The 15,697-nt window shown below is 42.2% G+C and overlaps 1 protein-coding gene across 1 annotated transcript in view; it reads left to right on the top strand.

Moving 5' to 3' along the window:
• Positions 1 to 13,166: 13,166 nt before the first annotated feature.
• Positions 13,167 to 15,697, top strand: part of DIPK1A (divergent protein kinase domain 1A) — a 129,902-nt gene continuing 127,371 nt past the window's right edge. The window contains exon 1 of the mRNA XM_075832189.1: positions 13,167 to 13,267. The gene's annotated coding sequence lies outside the window, so the exon portion shown is untranslated. The remainder of the gene's footprint in view (positions 13,268 to 15,697) is intronic.

The raw sequence follows: 15,697 nt of genomic DNA on the forward strand, positions 1-15,697 counted from the left end.
TATACGAGATGTTGGGCTTATTCAGTGACTGCAAACTATCCCGGACACGAAAAACACAGCTGTTTACCAGCACTGTGTGACACGTAAAACACTTCAATATTACACTGCTAAACAAATTAGATTTCTGTATACACATTTAAAACTATAATCAAACACAGGAGGCAAGTCTCTTTAATAAAATTCAATGTTTTTATAGCACAAATATAATTGTATTATAAAAGGGCACAAAAAACTTGGCTGTATCAGGTACTAAGCATTCTTTATAGGACAATAAAATTGAAGCTTTCCTTTGGGTGTAGCTCGCTTTCAAGGAAGTTAAATAAGGAAATGTTTGTCAGTTTTGTTTTATTTCAATTTGGTCTATCCTGTTCTTGTTGGAGTCGAGATCTGTAACTTTGGTTGATGTTGTCACTTCCTGAACATACATCTAGACTAACAGAAGAAAAGTTAAACTCTTACACAATTCAACAAAAAGCAAGTTTAGAATTATACAACTTCAACTCATCCAACTGATAAATGGAGAGATTTCATACTTCAAATCCGACACTTTTTCTGACAACGATGATAAGGAAACTATTAGAATACTACCCGAATAGCAATTCCCTGATTCCATTTCGGGTCTGGTTTCTCTAAATCCGAAGCCCTGTTCAGCCACTCTTTTTTAATCTGCTGCTTCAGGGGACATGTAGTGTGACATGGAGCTCATTCATACAAATGGGCAACCATGCAATACATGGACTTATTGGGGGCAATTTCATACGTCAGTCTTACTCTAAAAAAAAAATGGAGAAAGATGCGCCTAATTTATTAAGAGGCATATGCCTTCTAATATATTAGGCTCATCTCTCGTCATTCGTGCACCAGAAAATAAAAAGTAGATTTTGCTACAATTTATGCCAGTTTTCTGGCATAAATTGTTGTAAATTTATCAAGCCATGGTGCCCCTTCCTCCGGCAAAGCCCTACCCACATGTTAAAGAGTGCCGGAGGCATTGTAAAAATAGAAAAGTCATAAGATGTTTGTGCAAAAAAGTTTTTGTGCAATTTGCAACTCTTCTATGCCAGAAAACTGGCGGAAAGGGCATAACAAATTCCCCCCCACTGAGTCTGCCAGTGCGAGAGCTGCCAGTGCTTTTCCTATGACATCCATATAAATACATTCATATAAAAATGGGTTGTTCACATGGGATAGCTCCTTTATTGCACTGAGAGACTTATCCACATATCTACAAATACGCTTTATGTGGAAAATCATCCCCAATGTTTCATATATTGTTCATATGTAGGAGAAAAGAGAAAACTTTGATCCATCGCTGATGGTATGTAAAAGGAATCGGAGTTCCAATTTTATTGGTATTCAAATTTAAAATGATCAAAATGCAAAAAACGGGTGATTCGCATTGATCGTTCGCCTACGCGTTTCAGACACCTCCTGTGTCCTTAATCATGGCACGATCGGGCAAACGAGTGCTCATATAAACGCTCATTCCCGATCATTGCCTGTGAAACAAGTCAACGATCAGCTGATGAACGAGCATTCATCGGCTGATCGTATAGTTTATGCAGCAATAAATATTGTCGCTGTAAGCAGCACATCTCTCTGTGTAAACATGTAGTAACGATCGCTCGACCCCGTACATTACTGATCATAGCTCCTCGTGAAAGGACCATGCGAGTGCCAATTAATGAGCTATCTCATTGATCGGCGCTCGTTTTTACTGCCCTTATTGACCGGTGTAAAAGGGTTTTACAATGGGCAATTATCGGTCAGACAAGTTTTCATAGAACGCTCTTTCCCGATAATTGCCCTGGGTAAACAGGGCAGCGACCAGCAGATCAACGAGCAACACTCGATCATCTGCTGAGCATATAGTTTTTAAAAAGTTAAATATTATCATTGTCGACAGCACATCTACCTGTGTAAACAGGGAGACGCGCTGCCGACATAATAGTAACGTATGGGGACGAGTGATCGGAGTATAGACCACTCATCCCCATCCATAGCTCCATGTGACAGAAGCAAACGAGCGCCGATCAACGACGTCTCGTTGATTGGCGCTCACTGCATCGGCCGATTATCGGCTGTTGTAATAGGGCCTTTAGGGGCAGATAGTTAATAATTATTGCTACGTCTATGGTTTTAAGATAAGCACGTCAACTCACCCTATGTATGAGTGGTCTCAGTGACTGGTGACTTAAATATAGATAAAATCAAAATGTGTCATCATTTAGACAAGAAGATAGGCAGGAAATGGGGTCATAAGAGCTGAGTGCAGTAAGACAAAAGATATGTGTGGACATAATTCAAAATATATAAAGATCTAGCTAGAGATTTTTTTCAAAAAGTAATGCAGAAAATAAAAGAAATCATGCATACTATTGCTCTAATTTCCTAACCTACACTGTATGTCCAAAAATATGTGAATACCTCTCCTACTTATTGAGTTCAGGTGTTTCAGCCACACCCATTGCCATCAGGTGCATAAAATCAAGCACGCAGCCATGCAATCTCCATAGACAAACACGGTAGTAGAATGGGTCGTGCTGAAGAACTCAATGACTACGTGGCCCCTACAAAGGATGCCACCTTTGCCTCAAGTCAGTTTGTGAAATTTTTGATCTGCTAGATTTGCCCAGGTCAACTGTAAGTGCCATTATAGTGAAGCGTCTAGGAGTAACAGCTCAGCCATAAAGCAGTAGACCGCTCACACTCACAGAGCGGGGCCACCGTGTGCTGAAGGACTTGGCGCATGAAAAATATCTTCACTAAATAAGTAATGCAACAATGTTTTATGAAATGGGTTTTTATAGTCGAGCAGCTGCACACAAGCCTAAGATCACCATATGCAATGCCAAGCGTCGGCCACTGGACATTTTAGATGTTCAACTTTGTAGAACAGTTTGGGAAATGCCCGTTCCTGTTCCAGCATGACTGTGCCACTGAGCACATATCAAGGTTCATAAAGACATGGTTCGATGAGTTTGGTGTGGAAGAACTTGAGTGACTGCACAGAGCCCTTACCTCAAACCCATCCAACACCTTTGGGATGAGTTGAAATGCCGATTGCGGACCAGGCCGTCTTGTCCAACATCAATTCCTGACACCACAAATGCTCCTTTGGCTGAATGAAATTCCCACAGACACTTCAAAATCTTGTAGAAAGTTTTCCTAGAATAGTGGGGACTCATATAGCACAACTCGATACTACTGCCTATGGTTTTAGAATGAAATGTCATGTGAGTCAAGTAAATGGGGCTGTGTTGCCGTTCCCTTCTGTGCAAAGCCTGTGATCAGGAGCGTCACTCTGCAGGAAAGGGAACTGTGTATCCCAATTGGCACAGTACATTAAAATACATCTTATTTCTATGGACAGCTGTATATTTTGCCTTTGATGCAGTAAAACATGTTGGAATCTCAAGTCTGCAAATACTAGATAAAATTGTGCTCTGACTAAATACTTGCTTTTTTCTATATTTTTTTTTTACTAACAATTCTGTAATTGTAATGCTTTGGCTGCTGTAAACACCCTCAGCAATTAGTTTGTTTTTATTATACATGCAGTAAAAAAAAATCTCCATTTTGCAGCCAAATATTTTTTGTTTCCAAAATAGAAAGAGGGTATCACTTTGACCTTACTTTGATTACAGAGTATTAGAAACATCAGATGCTGAGCCTATAACCTGCTTAGTACTAATCTACCTAAGCACAAGATGTATGATTCGCCATGGAGATTAACACTGCTGAGTGAAAGTATATTCCATTTGATGTCGACATCTGTAGGGAGAACAAATGAAGAAGAGGAAAAGAACAGGCACTTGCCAGCAGGGCCGGACTGCGACATAAACTCAGCCCTGACATAATAAAGCAGAGGCTCACCTACTGTCCCTGCAATATGTTTGCACAGTTGTGAATCCACCCTCCAGATTTACAAAACATTGTACATTGTCTGATGCTTCTTGAAGTGCTGCCTTCCTTTTGTGCTGTTCAGATATTTCATAAATCAATAAATCCCACAAAACTGCTAAATGGGAGCATCATGTGAGGGGCTGAATGTATACACCCGTCATTACTCACATACAAGAATAGTGTCTGATTATCCGTTCTTAAATGTTTGAGCAGCACAGAAGAAAGACAGCAGGAATGGAGACCTAATAGAGATGGTGACGATACCCGGAAATAAACGCTCCGAAATCATATTTCAATTTTAAGTACTAAATAGAATAGTGTAGAAATATTAAGAATATATGTGTACAATAAATATTATACATCATACACCACCAGGATATATAACGTGCCCGTAATTTACTTATTAAATTAATTTTTGCAGTAAGGATAAATTAGATATTATTTAATTAGGTGGATGAATTTAAAGTTTATGGACACCTTTGAAATCAGTTTTTTAAATAAAAATGTGTATCAATGTGATCCACCTTTTATCGATCACATCTAAGTTATGAACTTAGATGTGATCGGTAACAGCTCGATCCTGCGTGTCAGAGACACGCAGGACCCGCTGACGCTGAACTTGTCAGTCCTGCTGACCTGACGGATACAGGATTGAGCACGAGATACAGCTGTTCTGTATACAGGATATAAAGCAGCTGTATCTCGAAAAGTAAAAAAATCTTTTTTTAATAAAAAGTAATTAGAAAGTTGCACCAAACACACTGATACAACACTTTTTCAAAGGTGTACATAGCTTTTAAAGATAACTGTGTGGGTGGCAGCCAACCAGCCCACTGTGCACCAGCCAATTTGGCATTTGCCAGAACTGCTAGATGGCCAGTCCAGCCCTGCTTGCCAGAATACCCAGCATATATCTAAAAATTTTGGAAATTGGGGCACCGGACCTTTCACTAGGCAGTATTATTGCCAAATTCTGTTGTCTTTACCCCCAAAACATCTCTTGTATCCATCCCTTCCTCACTACTCTGATTAAACAATAATCCAGGCCCTGATGCTTTTTGTTGCCTCGATTCTTTTAACTCTCTACCAATTTATATTCCACTAGACAAGCTGACTCTGCTTCAATCCATCATGAATTCAGCAGCCAGGTTCATCTTTCTATCTAGCTGTTATACTAAGGCCTCTGCTCTCTGTTGGTCATTACCTTAGATACCTCTTTCCATTAGAAATTAATTCAACAAATTCAAAATGTCCTACTAGTATACCAAGCTCCGGCAATGCATCTCCATCATACCTCTCCACACTTGTCTCCATTCTCTCACTTCTTTCTGCAGGACTGCCCCCTGTTCTGCAACCATTCTGTGGAACTCACTTGCTACTAACATTCACAGTTTTATACATGCCCTGAAGACATCTTTAAGGAGGCCTATGTCACATAACCAGATTCCATGGCTCGTAGACAACCTACCTGGTCACAGTCACAGATATCTCCACTCTACTAGCTACTCTTGTCGCATCACCCTACACTTTAGATCTGTGTTGGCGCAGATACTGGCTGGGTGAATGGTCCATGCACCTTTTTTTCTATTTGCCTTGCCAACACAAAAGGCTAATGCCCTGGACAAAATTAGCCCATGTACATATTGTGTCACTTCTCCGATGCTATATGAATAAAGATTATTATTATTATTATATGTCTCCCGTATATATTTTTTTTATACCAGAACAAAATTTATAAAAACTGGATTACGAGTGAGTCCCATTCATTTTATGATACTGTAAAGTGTACCCTTCTATGCGGCACAGTAAAACCACATACACTGCTTTTTTTTTTTACACAACAGAAGTCAACTGGAAGACATATTAAAAGGTATGGCATACATGCATTTGCACAAACATCACTTCCCTTTTAAAAGAGAAAAAACTTCACCGTGTAAACATTGAATAAGCGAACCTCCAGTCAACACAAAAAAATAAACCAACGATAGTAGAATTATTTTTAACTTACTTAGTGACCATCCCATTGGTTCTTCTCTCTCTGATGCCACGTTCTCGGTCCCCGTTGTCTTCCATCCAACATGGTCGCCGCTGTCTCAGACTGGCACAAGGAGCATAGTCTGTCTGAGACACGCCCCCTCCCCCTTCACTGTCCTCTCAAGTGTTAGTAGCGATGGACCAGCGCTGACGTCATCAGCGCTGGCCCATTAGAGGGCAGTGAAGGATGAGGGGGCATGTCTCAGACAAGTAGACATGTGTCTCAGACATGCTAGTTTATTTTTTTGTGGGGACTGGAGGGTTTCTTTAAAGTGAATCTGTCAGCAGTTTTGAGGCCTCAAAACTGCTGACAGCATGATATAGGGGAGGGCATTGTAACGATACCTTTAGTATCGGCCATGGTGCAAGCTGCATGACCGAGAAATTGATGTTTAATTCGGTGATCGCAGCGCTCTATCAGAGCAACTCCTTTTTGGGACCCTCGTGATTGGTGATTAGGAACCCCCAGCGATCATACATCTATCACCTGTCCTATAAATAGGTGATAAATGTTTTTCCTAGGCCAACCCCTTTAATGCAGTTTTTTTTTAAATGTAAAACTGAATAAACCAAAAAAGGAATAGTATAAAGCTTTCAGTTATTCTTCTCTTCCCTTTAAGCCTTGTCCACATAGTGCAGTTTTGACCCAGCTTTTGATGATTTTTTTCCAGCCAAAACCAGGAGTGGGGTCAGTATCGGATCTATATGTGCATCTCGCACAGTTGTTCACATCCCCTGCATTTATTTTATTTTATCTCTTTATACCTTTCCTTGCTTTATCAAGGCTATCTTTGATCTCCATATCCAACCTATGTGACCTATATGAAGCAGATCAAAGGAATAGAATATGTATTTACTGTATATTATTGTACTGACTACATGACAACCACTAGAGGGATGCTAATCCCTGAAAATATAATCAGATAAAGGTATAAGAAGTGTGTGCAAGAACAAGGGTACAATAAAGTTTAGTTTATATACCTTACTAATCGACAATGTGCTGCTCACATACTAAGCACAATACAATAGTGGGCTGCTTGGGAGTTAGCAGGAAATACCCCCCATTCCGTAATTCTCTATGTCTCCCTCGGATACAGCCTGTTAAGATATCTCGGTACCTTTGTTGGGAATTCAGCAATGCATAAGTATTTCTATAGGTTTAGGTGTTTAAGCATTCATCCATAGGGCCTCATTCACATAGACGTGATTGTGGTGTGGTTCAACCTTGCAAAAATGTATTTTCATAGAGTGAATTTTTTTAGTTTAACCCCTTCCCGACATTTGTTGTATGGATACGTCATGAAAAGCTAGTGCTTCCCGTATTTTGCTGTATCCATACGACAAATGGTGGACACCGGCTCAGAAGCTGAGTCGGTGCCACAATCCCCCGGTGTCAGCTGTATGTTACAGCTGACACCCTGCTATAATGACAGGGACCGAAGTTAGCTTCGATCCCCGCTATTAATTCCTTAAATGCAGCGGTCAAAAGCGATCCCTGCATTTAAGGGGTCTGCAGCTCATCAACACCCCAGCAATGAAATTGCCGGGGTGCCGGTGGCGGCAATGGCAACCGGAGGCCTAATACTGGCCTCCCGGTTTGCCTAGTATGGAAGCCTTCCAAGGCCCACCCAGAGGCAGGGCCTAAAAGGCTTCCGTAGCCGCCGGCAAGATGGCGGCGGCTCAGGAGTTGAGCCGGCATCATCAGCGGTGGATGTCAGCTGTATGTTACAGCTGACATTCACCTGTAAGGGCAGGAACTGGAGCTAGCTCCGATCCCTGCCATTAACCCCTTAGATGCAGCGATCGCTGCATCTTAGAGGCTGGTAGCAGATCGGCAGCCCTGCCATGCGATCGCAGGACTGCCGACTGCTGCTGTGGCAACAGAAGTCCTAACAATGGCCTCCTGCTCTGCCATTACGGAAGCCGATTAGGCCCTGCTTGGAGGAAAAGCCTAATCGGCTCGCTGTCAGTGAACAACTGACAGATCTACAACATTGCACTACATAGGTAGTGCAATGTATTAGAAAAAAAAATCAGACAGTTGGACCTTCAAATCCCCTTGTTAGACTAAACAAAAGTGTAAAATAGTGAGAAAAAAAAGTTGCAAAACATAATAAAAGTTTCAAATAATAAAAAACCCCACAATCACCCTTTTTCCCTTATCAAATCCTTTATTATTGAACAAAAAAATTATAAACCATACATATTTGGTATCGGCGCGACCGTACAGGCCTGAACTCTAAAAATATAATATTATTTATTCCACAAGGTGAACGACATTAAAATAAAAACCATGAAAAACAATGGCAGAATTTCTGTTTTTTTGGTCACTTTGCCCTACAAAATTTGTAGGGTAAATAAAAAATGATCAAAAAGTCGCATGTATCCAAAAATGGTACCTATAAAAACTATAGCCCATCTTGCAAAAAAGAAGCCATCATACAGCTCCATCGACGAAAAAATGAAAAAGTTAGGCCTCATTCACACGACAGGGTCCGAGTGTCGGCCGGGAAAATCGTCCGTTTTTGGCCGATTTTCCCGGCCGGTTTGCATCCGTTCCGATTCCGTTCCGGGCCGTGTTGCCGTTTTTACCGGCCGACTTGCATCCGTTTTTTTCCCTGACCGTTTTTAATCGGATGAATTTAATTTGTCAATTGTTTTTTTCAGTCAACCCACTATAAACACACCCAGTAAGGTCACATGATTGCCAGTCAATCTTTTTCACTTGCTTACAGAGTATAGAGAGCTTTGTCTGATCCCTCAGCTGCATTTCATTGGATAGGATTCAATAGGATATAAATTAAGTTTATAGTGGAATGAACACATATTCCATAGCAACAGATGCCTAATTAAACTACACATAGATACTGTTCATTCCAGGTCTATCAAGCACAGGAATTTCCAAAAACGTCTGTTTATATGGAGTTTGTGTTTATTTCCTCCTCACCTCCATCTGTTCATGCCATGTCTACCAAGCATAAAAAAAATCATTATGCCCTTTTTTAAATTATCTTCACATTACTAATAATGTTCATTCTTTTACTTCATAAGTTTTCAACATTCTTTTGTATGTCGCCCTGGACAGAGCGCTTGATGTCTCTGTCCATATCTGGATAGGGACATCAGGGGCAACTCCTGAAGTGGAATCTCCATGTGGCCGGTGATTCCACTTCAGGAGTTTCCCCACATGTCACTGTCCATATATGGACAGAGACATCAAGCGCTCTGTCCTGGAGCGGAATCCCCGAACACACGGGGATTCCGCTCCTTCAGGGAGCTAAAGTGGGGCTAGCACATAGAGCAGGGACGAAGTTACAGCAGTAGCAGCATCGGCCATGGTAGGTGTCGCCGCTAGCAGCCGCTATGGCTGCTATAGCGACGCCTGAAGAAGCGCCAGGGCGGAAAGGAGGCTGATTCGCCGGGCCAGGGAGATTTGGGAAGGGAGCCATCACAGCGCCCCCTTCCACCTGCTGTACACCCCAGCCCTGCCACACAGTACCCCTGCACATAGCAGAGCAGGGACCTCGCTACAGCAGTACCCCCAAAGTGTTACCTCCAGCATACAGCGCTTCTTCTGAATGGGATACACTCCTCCTCTTCACATGCACTCTGCGCTGTGAGGAGGAGAGAGTGCGCGAGCGACGGTAGACCCGGCCATAACTTGGGACACATTTTGGTGATGGCCGTGTATTACCCGGCCCCATAGAATTCTATGGGAGCCGGGCCGCCGGGTACCCGGCCGAAAATAGGGCATGTCCCATTTTTTGACGGCTGGTTTTCCCGGCCCGTCAAAAAAATCGGTCGTGTGAATAGCCCCATTAGGGGTCTATTGTTCCTAATGCAGCCGGGTGACGGCCGATTTATGAACGGCCGTCACCCGGCCGGGAAACCCTGTCGTGTGAATTCCGCCTTATGGTTCTCACAACATGGCAACAGAAAAAATACATTCTTTTTACAAAAGTAATTTTATTGTGCAAAAAGTTGTAAAACATAAAAAACTGCTATAAATTTGGTATCGCCAGAATCGTACTGACCCACACAGTAAAGTTAACATGTAATTTATAATGCATGGTGAATGCTGTATAATAAAAACTAAATTGTTGTTTTTTGGTCACCTTGCCTCCCAAAAAGTAGGATAAAAAGTGAGCAAAAAATCGCATGTACTCCAAAATGGTACCAGTTTACGGCCCCAAAAAACGGCCGAAAGTAGGCCGTGTGAACATACCCTAACAATTTTTGGGGTGTGTGTCTCCAGTGGCACAAGCTGGGCATAACATATTTGCCACTGAAATGGCATATCTAGGGAAAAATGTTCATTTTTTACTTTGCACCATCCACAGCGCATTAATTTATGGAAAAGACCTGTCGGGTGAAAATGCTCACTACACCCCTTAATAAATGCCTTTAGGGGTGTAGTTTCCAAAATGCGGTCACTCAGGGGTTTCTATTGTTATTACACATCAGAGCCTCTGCAATTGTGAACCAATACTTTCTAAGTCGCCAAATTAGGCCTCAATTTCTCATGGTACTCTTTCACTCCTGAGCCCTGTCGACTGATCCAGGCAAAAGATTAGGGCCACATGTAGGGTGCTTCTAAACCCGGAAAACACAGCATAATAATTAGAGAGCTGTCTTGTTATGGTGGCACAAGCTGGGCACCATATATTGGCATATCTATGGAAAAATTCCCATTTTCTCTCTGTAACATTGAGTGCACACTAATATCTGCAAAACACCTGCAGGGTTAACATGCTCACATCACCCCTAAGTGAATACCTTGAGGGATGTAGTTTCCAAAATGGGGTCACTTCTGGGGGGGTTTACACTATTTTGGTTCCACATGGGGCTTTGCAAATGCGACATAGTGCCCAGAAACCAATCCAGCAAAATCTGCACTCCAAAAGCCAAATGGCACTCCTTCCCTTCTAAGCCCTACTGTGTGCCCAAACAGCAGTTTATGACCATATATGGGGTATTGCCATACTTGGGAGAAATTGCTTTACAAATGTCAGGGTTCTTTTTTTCCTTTATTTGTTGAAAAAATGAAACATTTTGAGCTAAAGCTACGTCTTCTTGAAGAAAAAGGATTTTTTATATTTTCACTGCCCAATTCTAATAAAATCTATGAGTGAAACACCTGTGGGGTCAAAATGCTCACTACACCCCTAGATGAATTCCTCAAGGGGTGTGGTTTCGTAAATGGAGTCACTTTTAGTTGGTTTCCACTGTAATGGTACCTTAGAGGCTTTGCAAACTGCGTCATGATGCCAAGAAACCAATCCAGCAAAATCTGTGCTCCAAAAGCCAAATGGCGCTCCTTCTCTTCTGAGCCCTAGCGTGTGCCCAAACAGCAGTTTATGCCCACATATGGGGTATTTCAGTACTCCAGAGAAGTTGCTTTACAAATATTAGGAGGCTTATTCTTTTGTATTCCTTGTGGACATTGTTTTTTTCTAGCTAAAACTACATCTTATTGGAAAAAAAATAATAATTTCCATTTTCACGTCCAGATTCTAATAAAATCTATGAAACACCTGTGGGGTCAAAATGCTCACTACACCCCTAGATGGGTTTTTTAAAATGGGGTAACTTGTGGGGGTTTGTATTGTATAGGCCCCTCAAAGCCACTTCACAACTGAACTGGTCCCTGTAAATATAGTCTTTTGAAATTTTTGGGGAAAATGTGAGAAATTTCTGCTAAAGTTCTAAGCCTTGTAACGTCCTAGAAAAATAAAAGGATGTTCAAAAAACTATGCCAATCTAAAGTAGACATATGGTAAATGTTAATTAGGAACTATTTTGTGTGGTATTACTATCTGTCTTACAAGCAGATACTTTTAAATTTAGAAAATGCAAATTTTTGAAACATTTTTGACCAAATTTTGGTGTTTTTCACAATTAAATACTGAATGTATCTATAAAATGTTACCACTAACTTAAAGTCCAATGTGTCACAAGAAAACAATCTCTGAATCGCTTGGATAGGTAAAAGCATTTCAAAGTTATTGCCACATAAAGTGACACGTCAGATTTGAAAAATGGTGCTGTCAGGAAGGTCAAAAGTGGCTGTAGGGGGAAGGGGTTAAAAAACTGGACTGGACTGAAATATTTTTAAAGGAAAATTCCAGTTTAAAAAATTGTGGTTATAATGCTTGCCTAGAAATATATTCTGGTTTAAATGTTTTGACTGTTTTGCCAAGCATCTGGAGTTGCCTGGTTTCAGCAAAATAATGTTATTTTGTATATGATTAAGAGTTATACAATTTTCAAATATATTTTCTGTATTAATTCCTCACTGTTTTCAAGATCTCTGCTTGTTGTTATTCAGCACAAACATTCATTGTTTACTTCCAGGGTTTGCAATCCTGTCCATGGTCATGTGATAGATATACAGATGCTGGGGTCATTAGAAAACGCAGCTCTGATACACATACTGTAACTGTAACGAGCCGTGCACCTGTGTGTCTATCACATGACCATGGACAGAATTTTTATTTTATTATACCAAAACAATACTTTTCCAACAGTAATAAAAAAAAAGTTCTTCCATTTTCTGATGTGAGGCACGTGGTATTATGAGTTACGCTATTTCTGTAATTCATGATTGGAAATCGCACGCTTCAACCGCAATACAGAGTAGTAGAATAGGGTTTTGGGGGGTCTCGTTCTAGAGGTGGGACCTGCATCTATCTGACATTTATGTCCCCAACCTGAACAATCCCTTTAAGTGGAATAGTTGGAATATGCTACACATTTTGTGGCAAAACATGCCTGCTCATTGAATTGTCTGCCTCAAAATGCGCCAAATTTATTTCAATACATTTTCCACAAATCGCCCTATCTAATAAAAGTAGCCAGTGTGTCACTTGATTTGTGCTGACCGTTTGTGCCTGGGCAGCCTGGCACCACACGACTACATTTACCAGGTTCTAATTCTGGACTGTGACCATCTAGCCTGGTTCAGATATTAACCTGTGCAGTGCTGACTGGAACATGTGAAGCAAGGAGAAGCCATATTTCCTTACATGTTCTATCCCACACAGACATATAAAGGTCTGACTAAACAGGTGACTAAAAGAAACAAAAACAAATGTGACAGCTATCAAGCTGAAAGCTAACACACAGGCTGCCCCCAGGCTGTCACATAGGAACTATGCTGGGAATGTAGCACTTCCAGCAAACGCTGCGAGAAGCCGGCTGAGCTGCCACATCTCGCGAGATTTGCCGCCGTCTCCTGCTGAGAGCTTCCCCACAGCTCCTGTACCTAACGTGTGAGCAGACGGCAGCAGCGGCAGCAGTGCTCCCGACCATGCCAGCTCCAGCCCAGGTAATGCAATCCGCTCACGCTCTATCCTCTGCTGTAATTAAGCTGTCAGTGTGCTGATGATTGTGCAGATAGATGGGCAGCTCTGCATTGGACCAGCCTGCTGGAGTGTGATGGCATCATCACTGGGCACCTCACTATTTACATTCATGTACTGCACCCCGGTTCATGCATGGTCGCTATGCTATACTCGGTGGCTATGTTATAGGAAGCTTATGTTTTCTTTGGTAGTGGGGGGCATCCAGGCAGTGTTCTAGGATTGTGGATGCAGTCAGCCATTAACAGTGCTTTGCATCTATCAAGAAATCCTGGCAAGCAGCACTTCTCATGCAGACCCTAAAATAGAGGCAAGGGCAGGGAATGGAGACAACTTCTACAAATGTACATCGCTCTGTCACCCTGCAGAATGCCCTGATCTATGACACACTATTTATTGTCTCAATGGGTCCCTTTAATGAATGAGGCTCATGGGAAACATGTAGGATAATGAAGTGCTTGTTTTACCCAGCGGTGCTGATGGATTCTCATCCAAATGGTAAACTTTTTTTTTAATTTGTTTATTTATTACATTGTATCATACTTAGCGCTGTCATTATGTAACTAATATGCTGTTAATTGCTGTCTCTATACACATAATGGGATCAGCGGGAGATTTTCATTCTGCAATAAGTATATATTTAATCTCATCATCAGTCTTGTTCCATATCTATGATCAAAATCCATGTGACAGAGATGGAATTGAATGGACTTAACTCTTTCAGGGCTTGGTGGCGTACTGCGGTCAGATGCATAATGAAAACTTTATTTTTGGCATGTCAATCTAAATTCTGCTTGAGTCATATATTTTCATAGTCATTTTGGAATTTGATGCCCCTCAAGTCACACTAAATATATTTGTTTAGATGTATTAATACAATCGTGTAACTTATAAAGTCTTCTAAGACTTTCACAAGTTTAGGTTCACTTTTTTAGATTTACCTGCAGAATATTTTAAGGAGTTCAATAAAGTGGTTCTTTACGATCAGGCCACAGCATATAAAGTAGCAGCAAAATAGAGGAATTGTAAATAAATGTTATCCACACACTGCAGGAAAAATCTGCAGAAATGACGTGTGGAAATTGACATTATGGAATTTCTGCATAGAAAATCCTGTACTTAGGCCCCCTGCACACGTTGCGTATTCGCTGCAGAATTTCTATGCGGAAGTTGCTCAGCAAATACCCAACGTGTGCAGGGGGCATTAGTCTTGCAATTTCCTGGCCACATGTCTGAAGTAAACCATCAGGTCTGTTGGAAACGTCCTATGCAGGTACGTCAATGCTGGCATAAGGAATAGAGCAGTGCTGCAGAAACACCAGTCTTTTCCCTACTACAAAGAACTTCATGTGAGTGGCTGGAAGCAGGTGAATGACATAGCAGATTTGTTGCAGAAATGTCTGCAACCGGCGAATCCGGGCAAGTGCCCTTGGGGGAGGCCCACTCGGCCGCCAGCTGCTGATGCTGCCGTCATGGCTTCTCCAGGGGCTCCCTCTAGAAGTAGAATCCCCGGCAAGAGCATTGGCAACGCTCTTGCCGGGGATTCTACTTCTAGAGGGAGCCCCTGTCTAGGAGGCAGCATAACTACCGCTGTAGCAGCCATAGTGGCTGCTATGGGGCCCGTGGCATGAGGTGGCCCGTGCCGCATGCCATCACGGGCCCCCCATGCCCGATGGCGCCACTATTGCTGCTACAGCGGTAGCAACGCCACATTCAATAGTATCTGCGTCCTAAGGACGCAGGTACTATTGAACACTATGGCAGAGCAGAGAGATCTCTCCCTACTCTGTCATTTACTAGGCTGCAGCCTATCATGCGCAGGGACGGGATTCCTGCGCAGGCCGGCGTTATGATGTCACTGGATCACGCCAGCCTACGTATGGATCCCGTTGCCGTTGATTCACTCAGTTCGTGGCGGGAACGACTAGGTGAGTGACTTTTTTTATTCTATTTGGGGTTCGCTGTATCCTGCCATCTACAGGAGGGGCTGCATGGTGCTATCTACAGGGGGAGTTGCATGGCGCTACCTTGGTGGGGGGACTGTGTGGCACTATCTTGGAGGGGTGGGCTGTGTGGCACTACCTGGGAGGGGGGCTGTGTGGCACTAAATCTATGGGGGTGCAAAATGGGGCTTAACTTTTATATGGTGGCATAAACAGGGCCTAACCTCTATAAGTGACGTTTTCTGCAATTTTACTGCCGCCATGAGTTCTCCCGCAAAAGGGCCCACTAAGTCTGTGTCGCCCCAGGGCCCATATAAACCTGGAGCCGGCCCTGCATGCACATAATGCAGGAACAACCCATTTAGATGTATGGAATAGATTTTCAGTCGCAAAAATTTCTGCAACAAATCTGCTGCATTTGAACATATTCTTAGTAGTTTGGGATCTGCCCAC

The sequence above is a fragment of the Rhinoderma darwinii genome, chromosome 7 (assembly GCF_050947455.1).
Source record: "Rhinoderma darwinii isolate aRhiDar2 chromosome 7, aRhiDar2.hap1, whole genome shotgun sequence".
Classification (NCBI taxonomy): domain Eukaryota; kingdom Metazoa; phylum Chordata; class Amphibia; order Anura; family Rhinodermatidae; genus Rhinoderma; species Rhinoderma darwinii.